Below are 15,822 nucleotides of genomic sequence, written 5' to 3' on the forward strand. Positions count from 1 at the left end.
TGTGTAAAACTTCCTCCTAACCTCCAGCCTAAACCTCCCCTGACGCAGCCTGAGACTGTGTCCTCTTGTTCTGGTACTGGTTGCCTGGGAGAAGAGACCAACCTCCGCCTCACTACAACCTCCCTTCAGGTAGTTGTAGAGAGCAATAAGGTCACCCCTGAGTCTCCTCCTCTCCAGGCTAAACAACCCCAGCTCCCTCAATCTCTCCTCACAGGGCTGTGCTCCAAGCCCCTCACCAACCTTGTTGCCCTTTTCTGGACACGCTCCAGCAAGTCAACCTCCTTCCTAAACTGAAGGGCCCAGAACTGGACTCGAGGTGTGGCCTAACCAGTGCAGTGTACAGGGGCAGAATGACCTCCCTGCTCCTGCTGGCCACACTGTTCCTGATGCAGGCCAGGAAGCCATTGGCCCTCCTGGCTGCCTGGGCACACTGCTGGCTCATGTTCAGCCTACCATCAACCAGCACCCCCAGGTCCCTCTCAGCCTGACTGCTCTCCAGCCACTCTGACCCCAGCCTGTAGCTCTGCATGGGGTTGTTGTGGCCAATGTGCAGAACCTGGCACTTGGATGCGTTAAATATATCTGTTGCTGACACTGTCAGGGCTTTTGGCAGGCACAGGATTGAAGTGGGATGTCCTGTCCTTGGGTGTTGATCTCTAACCACCTTAGGATACCCAGGGTAATTTTGCCTACCAAGTGGGAGGGGGTTCTGCAAGCAAATCCCTGGTGAAACTGGGCCAAGTTACACATGTGCTGTGATCCTTGTGGCTTAGAAACGCCCCCCTCGCACCCCTCTGGATTGCTTTACATGCTTGAGTGCAGCAGCACCTGGACCATGATGAAATCTAACAGCCTCAGCATTTACCCTCTATAGGTGAAAAGTGCCATTGCCCAGGCTCACATTGTACCAGGGCAGCCTAATGGTCAGAAAGATGTGCACAGCATGGCAAAGGGACCATTCTGGCATCTGACACTGAGCTAATTTTTAAAAAGGAGGGTAGCACACTGCAGTTGGTGGCATCCCAATTTCCTGCTGGTGTCAGCCACTCACGTGGGTGTTTGTCCAGCCAGATGGTGGGCACAGCAGGTGGCATCTCCGTGAGTACAGGAGACATCAATTATGACCCAGGGGCCTCTCCTATTTCTACAGTACTGCACAAATACTTTTAGGGAGATGGGCTTTCTTAGGACTATGGATGGTGACCAGCATTTCTCAAGGTACTCTCTCTCCTGTTCCTCCTAGGACATCATTATCTTCTCAGATGTCTCTTTTCACATAGCATTTTTTCACTGAGAGACGTCTTGTTTTTCAACTACTAATATTAGCAGGAAACGAAATGGAAATGTAGCCTCTTGCACCATTTCAGAAGGGATTCCTCTCGAGTTTTGCAGTGTCTGTGTACCACTAGCAAGTTTCTCTGAGGCTGTGCCCTGGAAAATCTTTTCCAGGAGACTGGAGGACATCATGGTGGTGTACTTCCCATAGTTCATGTGCTGCAGCACAGGTGCTACCCTAATTAACAGGGGTGTGGGGGCTTTTGTTTTGGGAGTGCTGCCTGGGATTCACCAAAGGTATAGCAGAAGCTCAGACCTGTCTTCCCCCTCTTTAAAACTGTCAGTCAGTTGCAATCCAACATGAAAAAGGCAAATAACATCAGATGCACGTGTGAGGTACTGCTTTGCCTGTAAAAACTTTCTTGTGCTGTTTTGATCACTTCTTTGGTGTGAGTCAGCCTATGACACATTTTCACAAAACTTGCAGATATTATGCTTACAAACTAAATGTGGGTCAGATGGGAAAAACATCTTGAAGAGCTGACTGTGTTAAGGCAGAAAAGAGATCATGTTCCTACAGGTGGAGATCACTGCAATGTCTTATTTCCCTTGGAAATAAGACCCTCGGAAATCTTCAAGGCCCTGCTTGAGGAATACTCTGGTAGTCCATGCTGCAGCAATCCAACTTCAATTAAAGAGTGATTCCAGATGAGGTGTTCTGTGTCAGCCCCTCACAGGGCACCTGTCACCCTGAGCCTCACTATCACCAGCTCAAGCATTAAAAACCTCCCAATGACATCCCTGGCCCTAAAAGTCTAGCAACGTATAAAACATGTAGGCAGTTTGAAAGATAAAATTAGGAGAGAACATAGCAAAATAACAATACATCTGTTGTCCTTTGCCAGTCAAGTGCAGACAAGTTTCTACCACCTCCTAAACAATGAGCTGCTCTTTTTTTTTTCCCCCTTTGGCAGGGGCAAGTATTGGAAAAAGAGTGTAGTGTTTTTTCATATTTTGATTAAACACTGATTTGGGGTCACCATAGCAGAGCAGCATGCTTCAGCAGAAAGGTCAGCCATCCTGTTCTGCAGGGTGTGGCTGAGGGGATGAATTTTATCAGCCTGTCCAAATAAGGGCATTGCTGTTTGAGCCAGAGCTTTCAGTTTTTCCATTCAGCAGACCGTACTGTGGAAACTCGTGCTCAGGAACCATCGCTGGATGGACTCTGGGCGTCTTGGAGAGGGAGCTGGCTCCATGCATCCCAGCAAGAAGGCAAACTGGCTGTTTCCTGCCTCAGGAATGAAAACCTGTGTGCTGGGACTCTCCTGCAGCACAAGGAGGATGCCAAAGTCAAGATGAAGAGAGATGTAGTATGGCAGGGGGGCAGCAGAAATGACAGTGCTGGGATGGTGTCGCCCAGCCAGGAGGTGTGGTTGCACACATCTACCCACACTGAGCCAGCAGGTCGCATGCAAGACTACCTGCCTCCAGTGCCATGGATCAGAGAAGGTGGCACTGTGACCATCTTTTCCACAGCAGAAGTGACCAAGAGGAACATCCATTACCTCAGAAGGCAAAAAGACAGGCTATGGAGGAATCTGCAGGAAGTTTTGCTTATGCAGAAGTAAGGCAGACAGAGGACCAGAAGAAGGAATAAAAAAAATGAATGGGAAGGGATCTTTCCCTTGAAGGCTTGAACAACTGATTAGTGAATGGGCACTATCAGAAAAGAGACCAGAAATGGAGAGCAGCCATTCCAAGTCATGTGGCAGCATCATGGCTGAGACTCAGAAAATAATACAGAGTATGAAGAGACATAAAACTTCATCTGGAAGAAAAAGCAGTGCATGCAGGAATAGAAATATTTAGCCAAAGCCAGAGCATTAGGGCCAAACCACAGTAAACTACGATCACAGGTCTGAGTAACAAGTACAGTGATATGGATGGTTTGGATCACATGTGAAAAGATCTAGCCTTTTCCCATGGCTAAGTAGCCCACAAGGGCTGTGAGGAAGATGCATCATTACTTATTTTAGCTGTAGGGAGAAAGAATATATTTGCTGACATTGCTCAGAGGGGTGCCAGAAAGGAAAGCTCTGAAGGACAGCATCCTTCTGCCCCAAGATGGAATGAATGCATTAGGACCTTCAAGAAAGGAGAATCAAGAGGCAGTGGTCACAAAGCTTCCACGGATGAGAATACATAAATGCAAAACATATTAGGTAGAGAACAAAAATGGATTGGAGAGGACCTGAAGTAGAATTAGAAGAAAATAAAAGAAAATAAGAAAATAATGTGCTCTGGGTAGCACATTAACAGCATTTGGAGGTGAAAGGGCAGGCAGGAAGGGTAGTGCTCTGTTGTGTGACAGCTGCAAGGGACATTTTCCATGTAGTTTGGTGAAAAGCTGAGGGGAAGAATGAGGCAAAGGGTAAGTGAATGCAGAAGGTGAGAGGCTATAGTCTCTAGGGAGGGAGAGGCTGAAGACAGAAAGCAGCACAAAAGCTTTCACAACAGCAGTGCCATGAGGACATGAAACACAACAGGCACTTTCAAATGGCTGGAATGTCTTCTCAAATATCATTTAGCTTTGAAGAAATAAGCAAGATTCTATGTGGAGATGATTCCAAGTAAAAAGTACTGAATTCAGCTGCAGGACCAGAAAACAGGAAGAATATAAGAAAAAAGATAAAATGTTTGCTTTGTTTGATTTATTTTTTTATTTTCTTTTACCTTGTGTTCCCTGATGCATGCATTAATTACTGAGGAAAACAAGATCACTTTAGGGATTTGGCTGCCGAAGATAAGGTTACTTGTATGTAGGCTGGCTCAGACGCAACAAAGATAATCCCTTATCCTTATTCAGGGTCTTCATCCTTGGGTATTATCCAGCCAAGAACTGATCAGTTTTAAGATGGATCTAGATTTTAAGGAAGCCAACAGTAAAAATTCAAAGGATTACATCAACCTTCACATGAAATATCTGAAAGCAGCTCTGCCTATCAGAAGGACTGTGCAAGCAAAACGTAGGTATTGTCTCTGTCATAAACAACTGGAGGGATATTTTGTGAATCACTCTGAGAGCAAGAGAAGAGCAATGGAAAGTGAATGCCTGTGCAATCATCACCACCTCCCCCATAAAAACTAGTTATTTGGAAAGAAGCAGGACAAGAAGGAAAAATACACTCTGTGATTAATGGCAATTGCAGTATGTCAGCTAGCATATAAGCAAACCTTTCAGAAATGCAGAGTACAAAAATAGGCATAGGAAGTTCGTTGCAGTTTGATTCAAAATATATTTTTATGAATGCAGCAGTGACTAGAAGCACTAAAAACACATTAAGAATATCTCTGTAAGATATTTAGAATGAGTTCTCTTAAATCCATTGAAGTTTCCAGCAAAATTTACTTTGAACAGCTAGCAGGGTCATGCAGAACCAGATACGGCTTTCAAAAGTGCGTGAAGGTCATATATAAAACTCCTTCTTCTACTCATGCAGCTACACAAGCTAAGATTTTGTAGCTTCTCAGTCACAGAAACACACTGTACCTATGCTTAAGAGCTATAGGAAGATGTATTTTAAATGGTTGTCGCTATAAAGCACTGATATGGAGTAGCCACAGCCAGCCATTAAGGCTGATCATTAATTTACATGTTATCACATGAATAAGCCTTTTTCTAGACTACTGTCAAGCAGCCTGTGCACGATACACAGGCTACAGAGACTGTCTTTATTCTCCCTGCTTACATACACACTAGTAATCAGCAGACTCCACATCACTGTTGCTTCTTCTAGCAGTCTCTTCTCTCCAGATTGCTTGGCTCAGATCCACTATAAACATTATTTAGATGGTGTCTTTCAGCTTCCTTATTTTCCTAGGTGGGGCAGCAAGCCCAATCCTTCAATAAAGTCAGCAGATTTTACGTACCACAGAGTCAATGCCAGGTAGAGTAATGCAGGCAGGTGTCACTGATGACTTACAACTACATTCAAGACTAATTAGCTCCAAGGTGTGCCATATCTCAGTAAGCAGTCAACTGGCTCACTTCAGACTGAAATTCAAACTGGCCACTAAGTGTGGTTTCCAGTGTCTGGAAACCTAATCCTCACATCTCTGGTTTGTCAGGTCAAAGAGAACAAACAACAATGCCATCAAGTGTGAATAGATGCAGGTGATTTACAGAAAGATACAGACTGCTGCTACACAGCTACAAAATTAAATGTCTTCTGGATACCGTACCAGGGGTTTAGATTTACACCATGAGGAAAAAAAAGAGCTCCTAATACCTCCCTCTTTTATTCCAGGCTCAGTCAGCCTGATTTGGTTCTTAAAGCAAATTTCTGGGAACAAGGACTGAGAAATAAAACGATGCCTTTTCTTTTGTTTTTAACATTCCTCGCTTCTTGCTTCCCTTGAGCCCATATATCATGGGACTGACACACAAGGTCAAAAAAGTAAAAAAGCTGACAGTGCTTTTGCAGTGCATATCATGAACAAAACCTTATTCCATGGAGGGCTGCAGGAGTGGTGATGTACATAAGAATATTAGGAAAGAGAGAAACTCTGCCGCTACAGGTCAGACCCAGTTCTTTCCAGCTTTAGTGATTGTTGTGATAAGGTGTAGGATTACCCACCTGCATCTATGCCAGAATGGACATCATATCTAATCACCTTGCTGCAGCAAGCTGTTAAGCATCCCAAGTTTGAAGAGACAAAGCTTGAGGAAAGTTTAGAGTAGCAGTAAATAATAAATATTTAAATGTAATGATAATGGCAGGTAATTACCTGAGGAGGTAATTAAAACTAATACATTTTACTAAGGGCTGTGACGACTTCTCCATTAATGGACCTTTGCAAATTCAGGTCAGATTACTTCCTCCTCCCCTTTCCTAAACATGCACTCACGGTCAAAAGAGAGCCAGTTCAGGCTTACTGTTTAATGGCTGCATGATGTAGAAAGTCAGAAGAGGTTATTACAGAGCCTCTGTAAAACCTATGAATCAGTCCAGGACACAGATCCCTAACACAACTATTTTCTAGCCTCTCTGTGCTTCTTCTGGTTGGAAAGTCTCTCTTACAGAGTTGTTTGCCCGTGTTTGGGTGAATTTTCACTTGGGGATTGCACAGCTGCATTAATGTTGCCCTGTCTTCACCAGAAATGCCCGAGTACATGCCTAAATAACAAATACTACTCACAGGAGTAGTGACAATGCTTGACTTGCTGCCAGAAGATCTGCATGAAAGCATTCACAGCAGGGCAGCTTAAGGGTATTCTGACTTAATTTAGAACACAAACATAATTTTTCTTAATTTAAAAAAAAAATACACTCCTTGTTTCCAGACTCTGACCCTGGCCCTCCTCCCATCTAAACAACCAAAGAAACCCCCATGATGCACTGAATAAGCAATGCTGATGTAAGCCAGCTATTGCCCATTTACAAGGATTTTCTCCATGCACTTTTCATTACCTTCATACAAATACCTTAACAGTTTCTGCAGCTGTAAAAGGATTATTAACAGAGTGGTTTGCATTCCTACCACACACTCAACACCCCAGTTGCTATGTGGGTGTCATGCTTCAATCAAGGCAATGCGTAGCAGCCATTGAACACTTCCTGTATATCTCTGAAAGGCACAGCACATGCACAGTACCATTTAAGTGTCCTCCAGTAAAACTGCATCCATAGGTGCTGCAGGTTAAAAACCTGCCAGTGAGTCAACAGCATGAGCTGTCAAGCCAGAGTAACCTCCTGACAAGTGAAATTGATGTTTGTGTTTTGCTCAGCATGTCACACCCAGTATATGTTACTTGGAAAACAGCGTGTGAGCAGGAGATCACATTGCCTGGGTAGGAAGGTGCTGGTGGAAAACAAGGTAAGGAGGTCAAGATCACAGCCAAGCAGCATTGTTGCTTCGTGTCTCAGAGGGGATTTTGATCACGAGGAATTCTACAAGGGGCCTTAGTTGCATGCCAAGTGAGTTGAGGAGAGTAATGTTAGCTGGAGAAAAAAGGCTAGCAGCAGATAGGATCATGTGTCTCTTTCTAGCCCACTTGCAGTGAATGGCATTTGCCAGCATGTCACCTTCTGCATAGGTCACTTCATGGAATTGCAGCAAGCACATTCCATGGGCTCTTCCTATGCTGTATAATTTCTATTTCCAAGAAAAAAGGGAGACAAAAACAAAGGTAAGAAGTAAACTGACAACAACTGTGCCTACTGCCTACTCAGACCATAACAACAGAACTACGTGTGGAAAGGATCTCTGGAGATCATCTATTGCAATTCCTGCTTAACACACAGCCAACCTCAGTTAGATGAAGGCACTCACTGGAGAAGGTTGCTGTGTACAGCTGAGCTGCACACATCTCCAAGGACACTGATTCCTCAGCTGCCCTGGGCAGCATTGCCATGCGTTTGCTGTAAAGAGCCTCTTTTCTTACCCTGAGAGAGAGTTTGCCAAAACTTGTGACCACTGACTGTCATCCTTGCAGCAACAAGAGCATTCCATCTTCTCTATAGCCAGCCACCCATTAGGTAGTTGAAGGACATTTTGTTGAGCTTCATGAGGTTTCCACTGACCCAACCCTCAGGACTTTCAGTTCTGCTGTACCATCTGGAGTAGCCTTTTTCTGCCCAACAATTTAATATCATCCACAAAATGGCTGAAGGTACACTACAGCTCATCATCAGAGTTCAGTGATGAACACATAACATAACATAACATAACATAACATAACATAACATAACAATATAATAATATAACATTATACTATAATATAATGTAATGTAATATAATAATATACAATATAATTATATATAATATAATATTGAACCCTTATATTAACCTTGGGACACTGTTTGCTACACTGTGCCACCTGGACACTGAGCCATTGATTGAGTCTGTTGGAGCCCAACAGTTTGGCAAACTTCTCATTCATCTTCCCACTCCTTCACACAGCCTGCATTTCTTCATCTTTCAAATGAGAGTCCTGTGGGAGAACATTTATCAAGAGACGTTTTAGAGACAATATAAAACAATATTCATTGCTGTGCCCTCGGGAGCCAGCTGCTCCTAACGAAAAGGTGGCCAGGCTGACCAGGCACGACATACCTATGATGGACTGATCCCAATGGCCATCTGGTACTTCATGAGCATGAAAATGGATTCCCGGGGTATGTGCTGTGCAATTCTTGCTGCCCAAAGGACAGAGAGATGGCTGCCTGCCCTGACACTCTCTAGATCCTCACTCATTAGTGTTAGCCTATTTCCCCATCAGGAAAGGTCTCTGCTGTGAGTGCAGCAGTTGTGCACTTGTATCACCCTCCAGCCTCAAGTGTTTGTGAGAAAAACTTGTGGAGCACATGAAGACTTGTGCAGTGCATTAATACATGCACCATAACAGAGCAGAACTGCCCAGAAATTCTTTCTGGAATTAAGATTGAGATGAATGGATTTCTGTACTGTGGCTTTGGTGCATGCTCTTCACATATGCATCATGAAAGTGAACTAATTGTACTGTCCCCTAAAGAAACACACTAAACTCGTTTGTGTGTCCATGTCCAAAACAGCTCCTTCTCTTCAAACCCAACAGGAGCTATCTGCAGAACCAAAGGCACTGAGGAAGCTATGTCCATACTCAAAACATTTCCCTTCAGGAGGATATGTCGTGTTTAGCTGAGAAGCCCAGTTCCCAGTGTCTCAGGAGCAAAACACTTGAAGCAGAGCAAGACTGAGAAATCCCCCCCTTTTCTATTCCTGTAGAGTTTTCCAGCCAATACCTATTTTCCCAAAATATTTGTGAGGTGAAGGAACATGTATTAACCCTGCTTTGTAAGTGGTGTACAGAAAGCCTAAGGAAAAAATACCCAGCCATTTTGTAGTGTCAGCTGAGGCACTTAAAACCTGGTTTCATAGTATATCCCAGCTACGACCTTGACGGACTTGCAGTTGCAAGCTGATGGGGCTCATGCAAGTCATATTGCAAGACTTGTGGTTATAGAATGAGGAACCTCTAACCTGGGACATCACTTGTGAGAGAGAAAAGTTAGGTGCATAATTATCATCATGCAAAACTTTTGTGGCAACTGCTGTCAGATTGCCAAATTATCTTCTTTGCTTTGTGCAGTTGTCGTTCTCTCAGTACCCACCTTCAATCTTCTACAAGAGGTAAAAAAGCAGACCCATATGCATTTTCTTCTAGAATGTGCTCAAGCCAGGGTCCTCCTCTCTCCAGTACAAGGAATGAGACTTGAATTCTGGGAAAAAAATAGCATGTGATAATGTAACAAGAATAATTCCTACACTAAGAAGCATGGGTGAGAAGGGCAGGAGGAAGTTCTTTCATACCAGCTGTTGCAAACTCAACCAAGGTGAGCTGAAATACAAACTGACAGACCAGTCTGTGAGGAGAGACCCCAACCTAAAAATGGCCCAAATCTCCTGAGCCAGTGGCTATTTACTGAGAAGTTCATACATAGGTTTAATTAATTTTCCCACAGCCTACCCCCTTAAGCCCACTGTTTTATCTTTAACATGTGTTTTTCCCTCCAATTGCTTTTCCCATCTGCTTCAAAGATACAGCATTTTGCTATCTTTACACCCATCCTTTCTCACATGATTCAAGGTATAACAAAAATGTCCCATCGCTTATCAGCCTCTGGGGCTCCCACATAGATGTGAAGGCCAGCTAAATATTTTGTTAAACTACTCCCTTTGGGTTCCCACACTCAACACTTCCTAAATGTAAATTTCTAAACATAGGCCAAAAAGAAAGGAAAAAAGCAAAGCAAGTCTCATCAGCTCCAGCTTCCTTCACAGGTTTTTAATGCAGGTCTTCTTGTATGGTCAAACCCTTGCTTCTCCTCCATCTCCCACCCTGTTGCATTTCCACTCCTATTACTTTCCACTCCCAAACTTCCCTAAAGTGCTCAGTCTTGTTATCCATGCTTATATCCCAGAGTACCACCAAATTATCTTTGCTCCTCTAGTCCCAAGTGGCTCACCACTTGGGTCTTCTACCTGTTGCTCTGAGGAGCAGTGACTGATGGAAGGGACCATTTTCACCATTTTCAGGCTGACAGGTCATACCCTCTATGAAGACTTTACCCACCAGACTCCAGAGCTTTTCACAGTTTGTGTGTCCTGAATTATTCAAGGACTCATTTTCCCAGTGTCTTTATCACACAAACAGCAAAAAGCACATTTTAAACACTGAAGTGGCTTCATCTTCTGAGTTTAATGTCCTTCATCCCTTGCAAGAGATCATTGTATCACACTAGGATTTTTTTCCTTATGGGCGCAACACAAGCTAAGTAATTTTTCTAGAGGGTATTTCCAGACATGGCATAACCCTTTCAGCTCTCAGAAACAGTCAGCGAAATTAGAAGTAATCAAAGGCAGTGGCTTATAAAGAAAGCATTTAGGAAAGCTAATTACAGTTGGAACTATCAGCTCCTGTAAAAGAAACTACCTCAGCCAAATGCCCTAAAATGCTTGTATGCTTCTCTAAGCTGAAGACAAGGTGCTCTGGGATCCAGCCATGCTTGCAGAACTCACCTCAAATAACACAGGCAGGTGTTAAACAAAGCAAAACTCAAGTAACTCCATGAAACCTCAAGGTTTCTGGCTCTCACCTATGCCTGCCCTCTCAGGTGGGGAAGAGAATACACTAAATCTTTCTGTGCCTTTAGGTCAGGTAAAGTGCCCAGCACGCTCGATGTGTTTCAGAATGAGACATTTGGAAGAGAGTCGCTAAGTACGTGTTAAAGTTTTAGGTGGCTCAGCAAAGTATCACTTGCAGTCTGGACCATTGCTGCACGGATTGCAAACACATACACCTCTGATTGTTTTCTGTCAGGGCAAAATTAAAACAATGCATCAAATTAAGCTCCTGACAGTATTCAGTGTAAACTGCATTAGCTGTAAGCACCGGCAGCCTACACCCTAAGATCACTCTGCATGATTGAACCCAGAGGTTACAATTGTCTTTCAGATATCTGCTGATAACATATCCATTAATATTTTATTCCTGTTCCATCTCCTACAGGAAGAAACATGTTACAATATCTTCCACACTCTCAGCCTCATAGGAAAAGTTTTGTTTTAGAGGCACAGTCATCAATAAAGCTTATTTGGTATGTTGTCCCTCCAGCAACAGCTTCTTCACATCTGATGATAGCAGTTGCCTTCTGCATAAAATCTTCGTTAGTCTCCCCTTCAGGGACAGGGAAGAAGAGATAGATTGAAGTTTCAGGATTCATTTTCAGGAGACGATACCTGTTTGAGCAGAATCAGCAGAGCCTGCAGTGGTGAGGCCTAGCAGAGGTCCTCCGGAGCAATGACACTTCACAGGTATCTGTGTGCGCTGTGCCACATGGACGGTAAAACCAGTCTGGATAGTCAGAGATGGATAGCTGGACTTGTAACAGAAGTCTAGTTTCAGCATGTTGCACAGCCTCGCTCTCAGAGGAGGAATGGAGAGGGGTCAGGGATTCCAAAAACTTTAAATGAAGAAGTTACTCCATGACACTCTGCTTTTCTTCCCTACCAAGTCACTTCTGTTTGTGTCAGAGATCCAACTCAAACACAGCACCTTAAGCTTTCCATTAAAGAAGAACTTGGGGAATTAATGCTGCTTTCCTGGCTCCTTACAAAATTTGGCACTCAACCATCTCCAAATACAATTAACATGCACTGTAAAGCCCTTCTATTAGCATACAAGACAGGGCTGGATATGCAGGGCTGTGTGAGAAGCCCCACCTGCCGCTGCTGACCGTTTTCCTACCAGTCAGATCACCTAGTGCTCACACACCAGACCTACTCCCTTTCCTTACAACTATGACTCACTGGTCTGTGAGAAGAGATGAGACTTGAAGGATCAGCTGGGATACAAAGTCAAGGCTTCTGCTGCTTTAACGGACAGTGGCATAGCAACCTAGTATTATTTTGCTTCCTTTACACACACTAAAATGATGAAATCTCAAGGTAGGAAACTGCCTCCCAGGTTCTAGCCTCAGCTAGCTGCTGACCAGTTCAGATTGGTTTGTGTTTGTGACTGCATCATCTTCTTTCTCCCCTCCTTCTCTGGATATGGGCTTCTCCCACTCCTTCATTTCCCACTATGCAAGTTCTGCTCACTCTGAGAGGTGAGGTCCTCATTCTGCTTAAACACCAGCAGCCCCTTTCTGCATCTCTGCTAGATCCCCTCAGTCACACTTGATGAGAACTAGAAACAGGAGGTGAAGTCTCTCCACAGCCTTAGTCATTCATTGTGTTACAGAATCACAAAATGTCAGGGGTTGGAAGGGACCTTGAAAAGATCATCTTTTCCAACCCTCCTGTCAGAGCATGATCACCTAGAGTAGGTCTCACAAGAACGCATCCAGGTGGGTTTTGAATGTCTCCAGTGAAGGAGACTCCACAACCTCTCTGGGCAGCATTTTCCAGTGTTCTGTCACCCTCACACTGAAAAAGTTTTTCCTTGTGTTCATGTGGAACCTCCTGCGCTCCAGCTTGCACCCATTGCCCCTTGTCCTATCATTGGACATCACTGAGAAGTGCCTGGCTCCAGGCTCCTGGCATTTGCCCTTCACATGCTGATAAACATTAATGAGGTCACCCCTCACTCTCCTCTTCCCCAAGCTAAAGAGCCCCAGCTCCCTCAGCCTTTCCTCAGAAGGGAGATGTTCCACTCCCTTCATCATCTTTGTCTCTGCACTGGACTCTTTCAAGCAATTCTGGAGGTCCTTCTTGAACTGAGGGGCCCAAAAAGTGAACACAATATTCCAGGTGAGGCCTCACTAGGGCAGAGTAGAGGAGGAGAACTTATCTTGACCTACTAACCACACCCCTTCTAATACACCCCAGGATGCCATTGGCCTTCTTGGCCACAAGTGCACATTGCTGGCTCATGGTCATCCTGTTGTCCACCAGGACCCCCAGGTCACTTTCCCCCACATTGCTCCTCAAGAGGTCAGTCCCCAACCTATACTGGTACATGGGGTTGTTCTGTCCTACATATTGATTATTTATTTGCCATTACTGGAAATGTTTAGCTGAATGCATACAGAATCAGTAACTTTCTCACAGCCATGTCATGACACTGGCTTCATTAAAGCCTTCATGTTGTCCCTCCGGCCTATCTACAGTCCAGTTATATAGTTTCTAATGCAAAGTGTTTAAACCTGAAACAGTTTCATCTAGAAGCTGCAGAAAAGAGGCCAAAATAACAGAAGTAGGAAAAATCTGACAATGCTACTGAAGAACAGGAGTGCACAAAGCAAATCTACCATGCTGTATTTTAAGCCCCAAATCCATCAGTAAGCAGCTCACAAGAAAAAATGAAGTGATTTTTCTCTGGCAAGCAATCACATGAGAGACCCTTACATGGAGATAACAGTACTGCACACCAGTTGTTTTCCATTGATGTGGCATTTCCAATAAACCATTAAGTCAATTCTAAATTCACGAAGAGCTATTACAATTTTCCTTGCTCTCATACAGATATGTATTGAAATGGTGTGCTGAGATTAAAACATGATTAAAACCCTGTTGTTATCCCTGGTCTGCTTCCAGAAAAGTGCAATTGTGTTTCTACTGTCTAGCAGTGGAGTAAAGCAACACACTGCCACTGCTTAGAAAGAAGGAACGAACACCTTTGCTCGTTCTTTGTTATGCAATCTTCTAACACTTCATGGGACAAAGGCCTAGCCTTTAAGTGCCTACCCTGATGACACCAAGATGTGACTGAGACACCAACAGGGAGCACACCTACACCCTATACTTGACCTTCCTGAAAAGGCTGAGAACCTAAGACACAAAAGCAGCCAAACAAGAGCGTACAAAATGGAGCTAATAGTGTGGGAGTCCTATTCTCTCCAGAGCGTTTGGTGAGTACTCTTGCTTGCTGCCTTTTCACAAGTACAAATGGCACAGCAAAGACCAGTCAAACCAAGCAAGTGCAAGGAGTCAACTATTTACTCTACAAAATACTTAAGGCAGAATGAGAGTAAAACAGGTGGATCCAAAGTGGAGCTTTGCAGTATGACTGACTTTAAATTTTACTTGCTGGAAGCCATTCAAAACATAACAAAGAGGACAAACACAGAAATAATGTTTCCGTAAGTGCATTCCTGACCAAGACATTAAACATCTAAGGAGTAGCTCAGGCAATCTTGATGTTTCACAGTCACCACAAGACTTGATAATCTCTGAGGGCTTTTCCAACCTTATTGATTCTGTGATTGATAACAACTCCCTGAATGCTCCCTTCATGTTCCTCAAAATTACAAAGAACATTTTGTATTTCCCATAGCCTCTTACACCCTTCTGACGAGAGAAGAACAGGTCCTATGGTGTTGTATCGTCTGAAAATTTCTCAGGACATGGGGAAGGTAACATGAATAAACGAGACAGGCTGTAAGCAGGAAAAAAAAACAAGATCTACAAGACTAAATGTTCCTACAGCAAGTGTGTAACACGTAGTTGTTAAATGAGATGGCTATTCCACAACAGCTTTTTCTTCTGTGCTTCCAGCATAGCTATACATTCTTCCTAGATGAGATCCGTTTACTTAGGCATGACTGAGAGCCTCAGCTAGCTTTTCATCATAAGATTGCTTTCAGAAGTGTGTGCAGATACCTTATGGTCCATGTTTACCCTTCTATTTGCAGATCTGCTTTTGCCCCACAAACTGCCCAGAAATGATTGTACACATCCAGGGCAGTCAAGGCATTTCTGGCAGTTATGGTGGGTACTGCATTTCCAAGTGTGTAACCATCAGGATTATTTTTTCTTTACTTCTTTTCCACCTTTGAAAACAGTCTTTCTGTGCTTTCAAACAGACACTTGCAGCAGATGTTTCATGCTTTCAGCCTGCCATGTGCATGCTTTCCCATTAGCAGCTGCTCCTCTGCTACACACATACACCATACTGGGGAGCACATTTGCTCCTCTAACACCTCCCATAAAGCTTCAGCAACTTTCCTTCAACATGGAGTCCAGCATCTCTGAGGGGCTTTAAAGCAACTGCCCATACCTTTTCTTAATACTGTTCTCTCAGACATTGCCTTGCCTAAGCTTATCAGTCTGGAATTTTTTATCAGCATGGCTCCTTTTTATAACTCAAAAAACCCCCAGACATCTATTTTCCCCTTTCACTCCTGCCTGGATTAAAAGGGTAAAAATATGATTTTGCAGTAGCTAGCTCCAAACAGCACCATTTACATGCTTACAGCAGCCTCTTGCCACCAGCTGCATGGCTGCAGGCCTAATGCTCCTCATTTCATAAGGGAAAAAGTGTCCTGATGTATACCAAAACAGGCTGCAGACCTTTAAAGCCGCTAGGGTGGCAACAAGATGTGGCACCTCAGGCTCCTGCCACACACCAGAAAGTAATGAAAGCTCAGCTGCACACAACTGCATTAAAAGCACAAAACCAGAGATTTATACAAGGTAGTTCCAGAGTCAGCAGCACACGTCAGTGAGAGCTGAACTTGCTCCTCCTCCAGAAGCGAGGCTCCCTGCACTTGCCAGCCTGAACAC

Source organism: Dryobates pubescens, chromosome 7 (genome assembly GCF_014839835.1).
Source record: "Dryobates pubescens isolate bDryPub1 chromosome 7, bDryPub1.pri, whole genome shotgun sequence".
NCBI classification, from domain to species: domain Eukaryota; kingdom Metazoa; phylum Chordata; class Aves; order Piciformes; family Picidae; genus Dryobates; species Dryobates pubescens.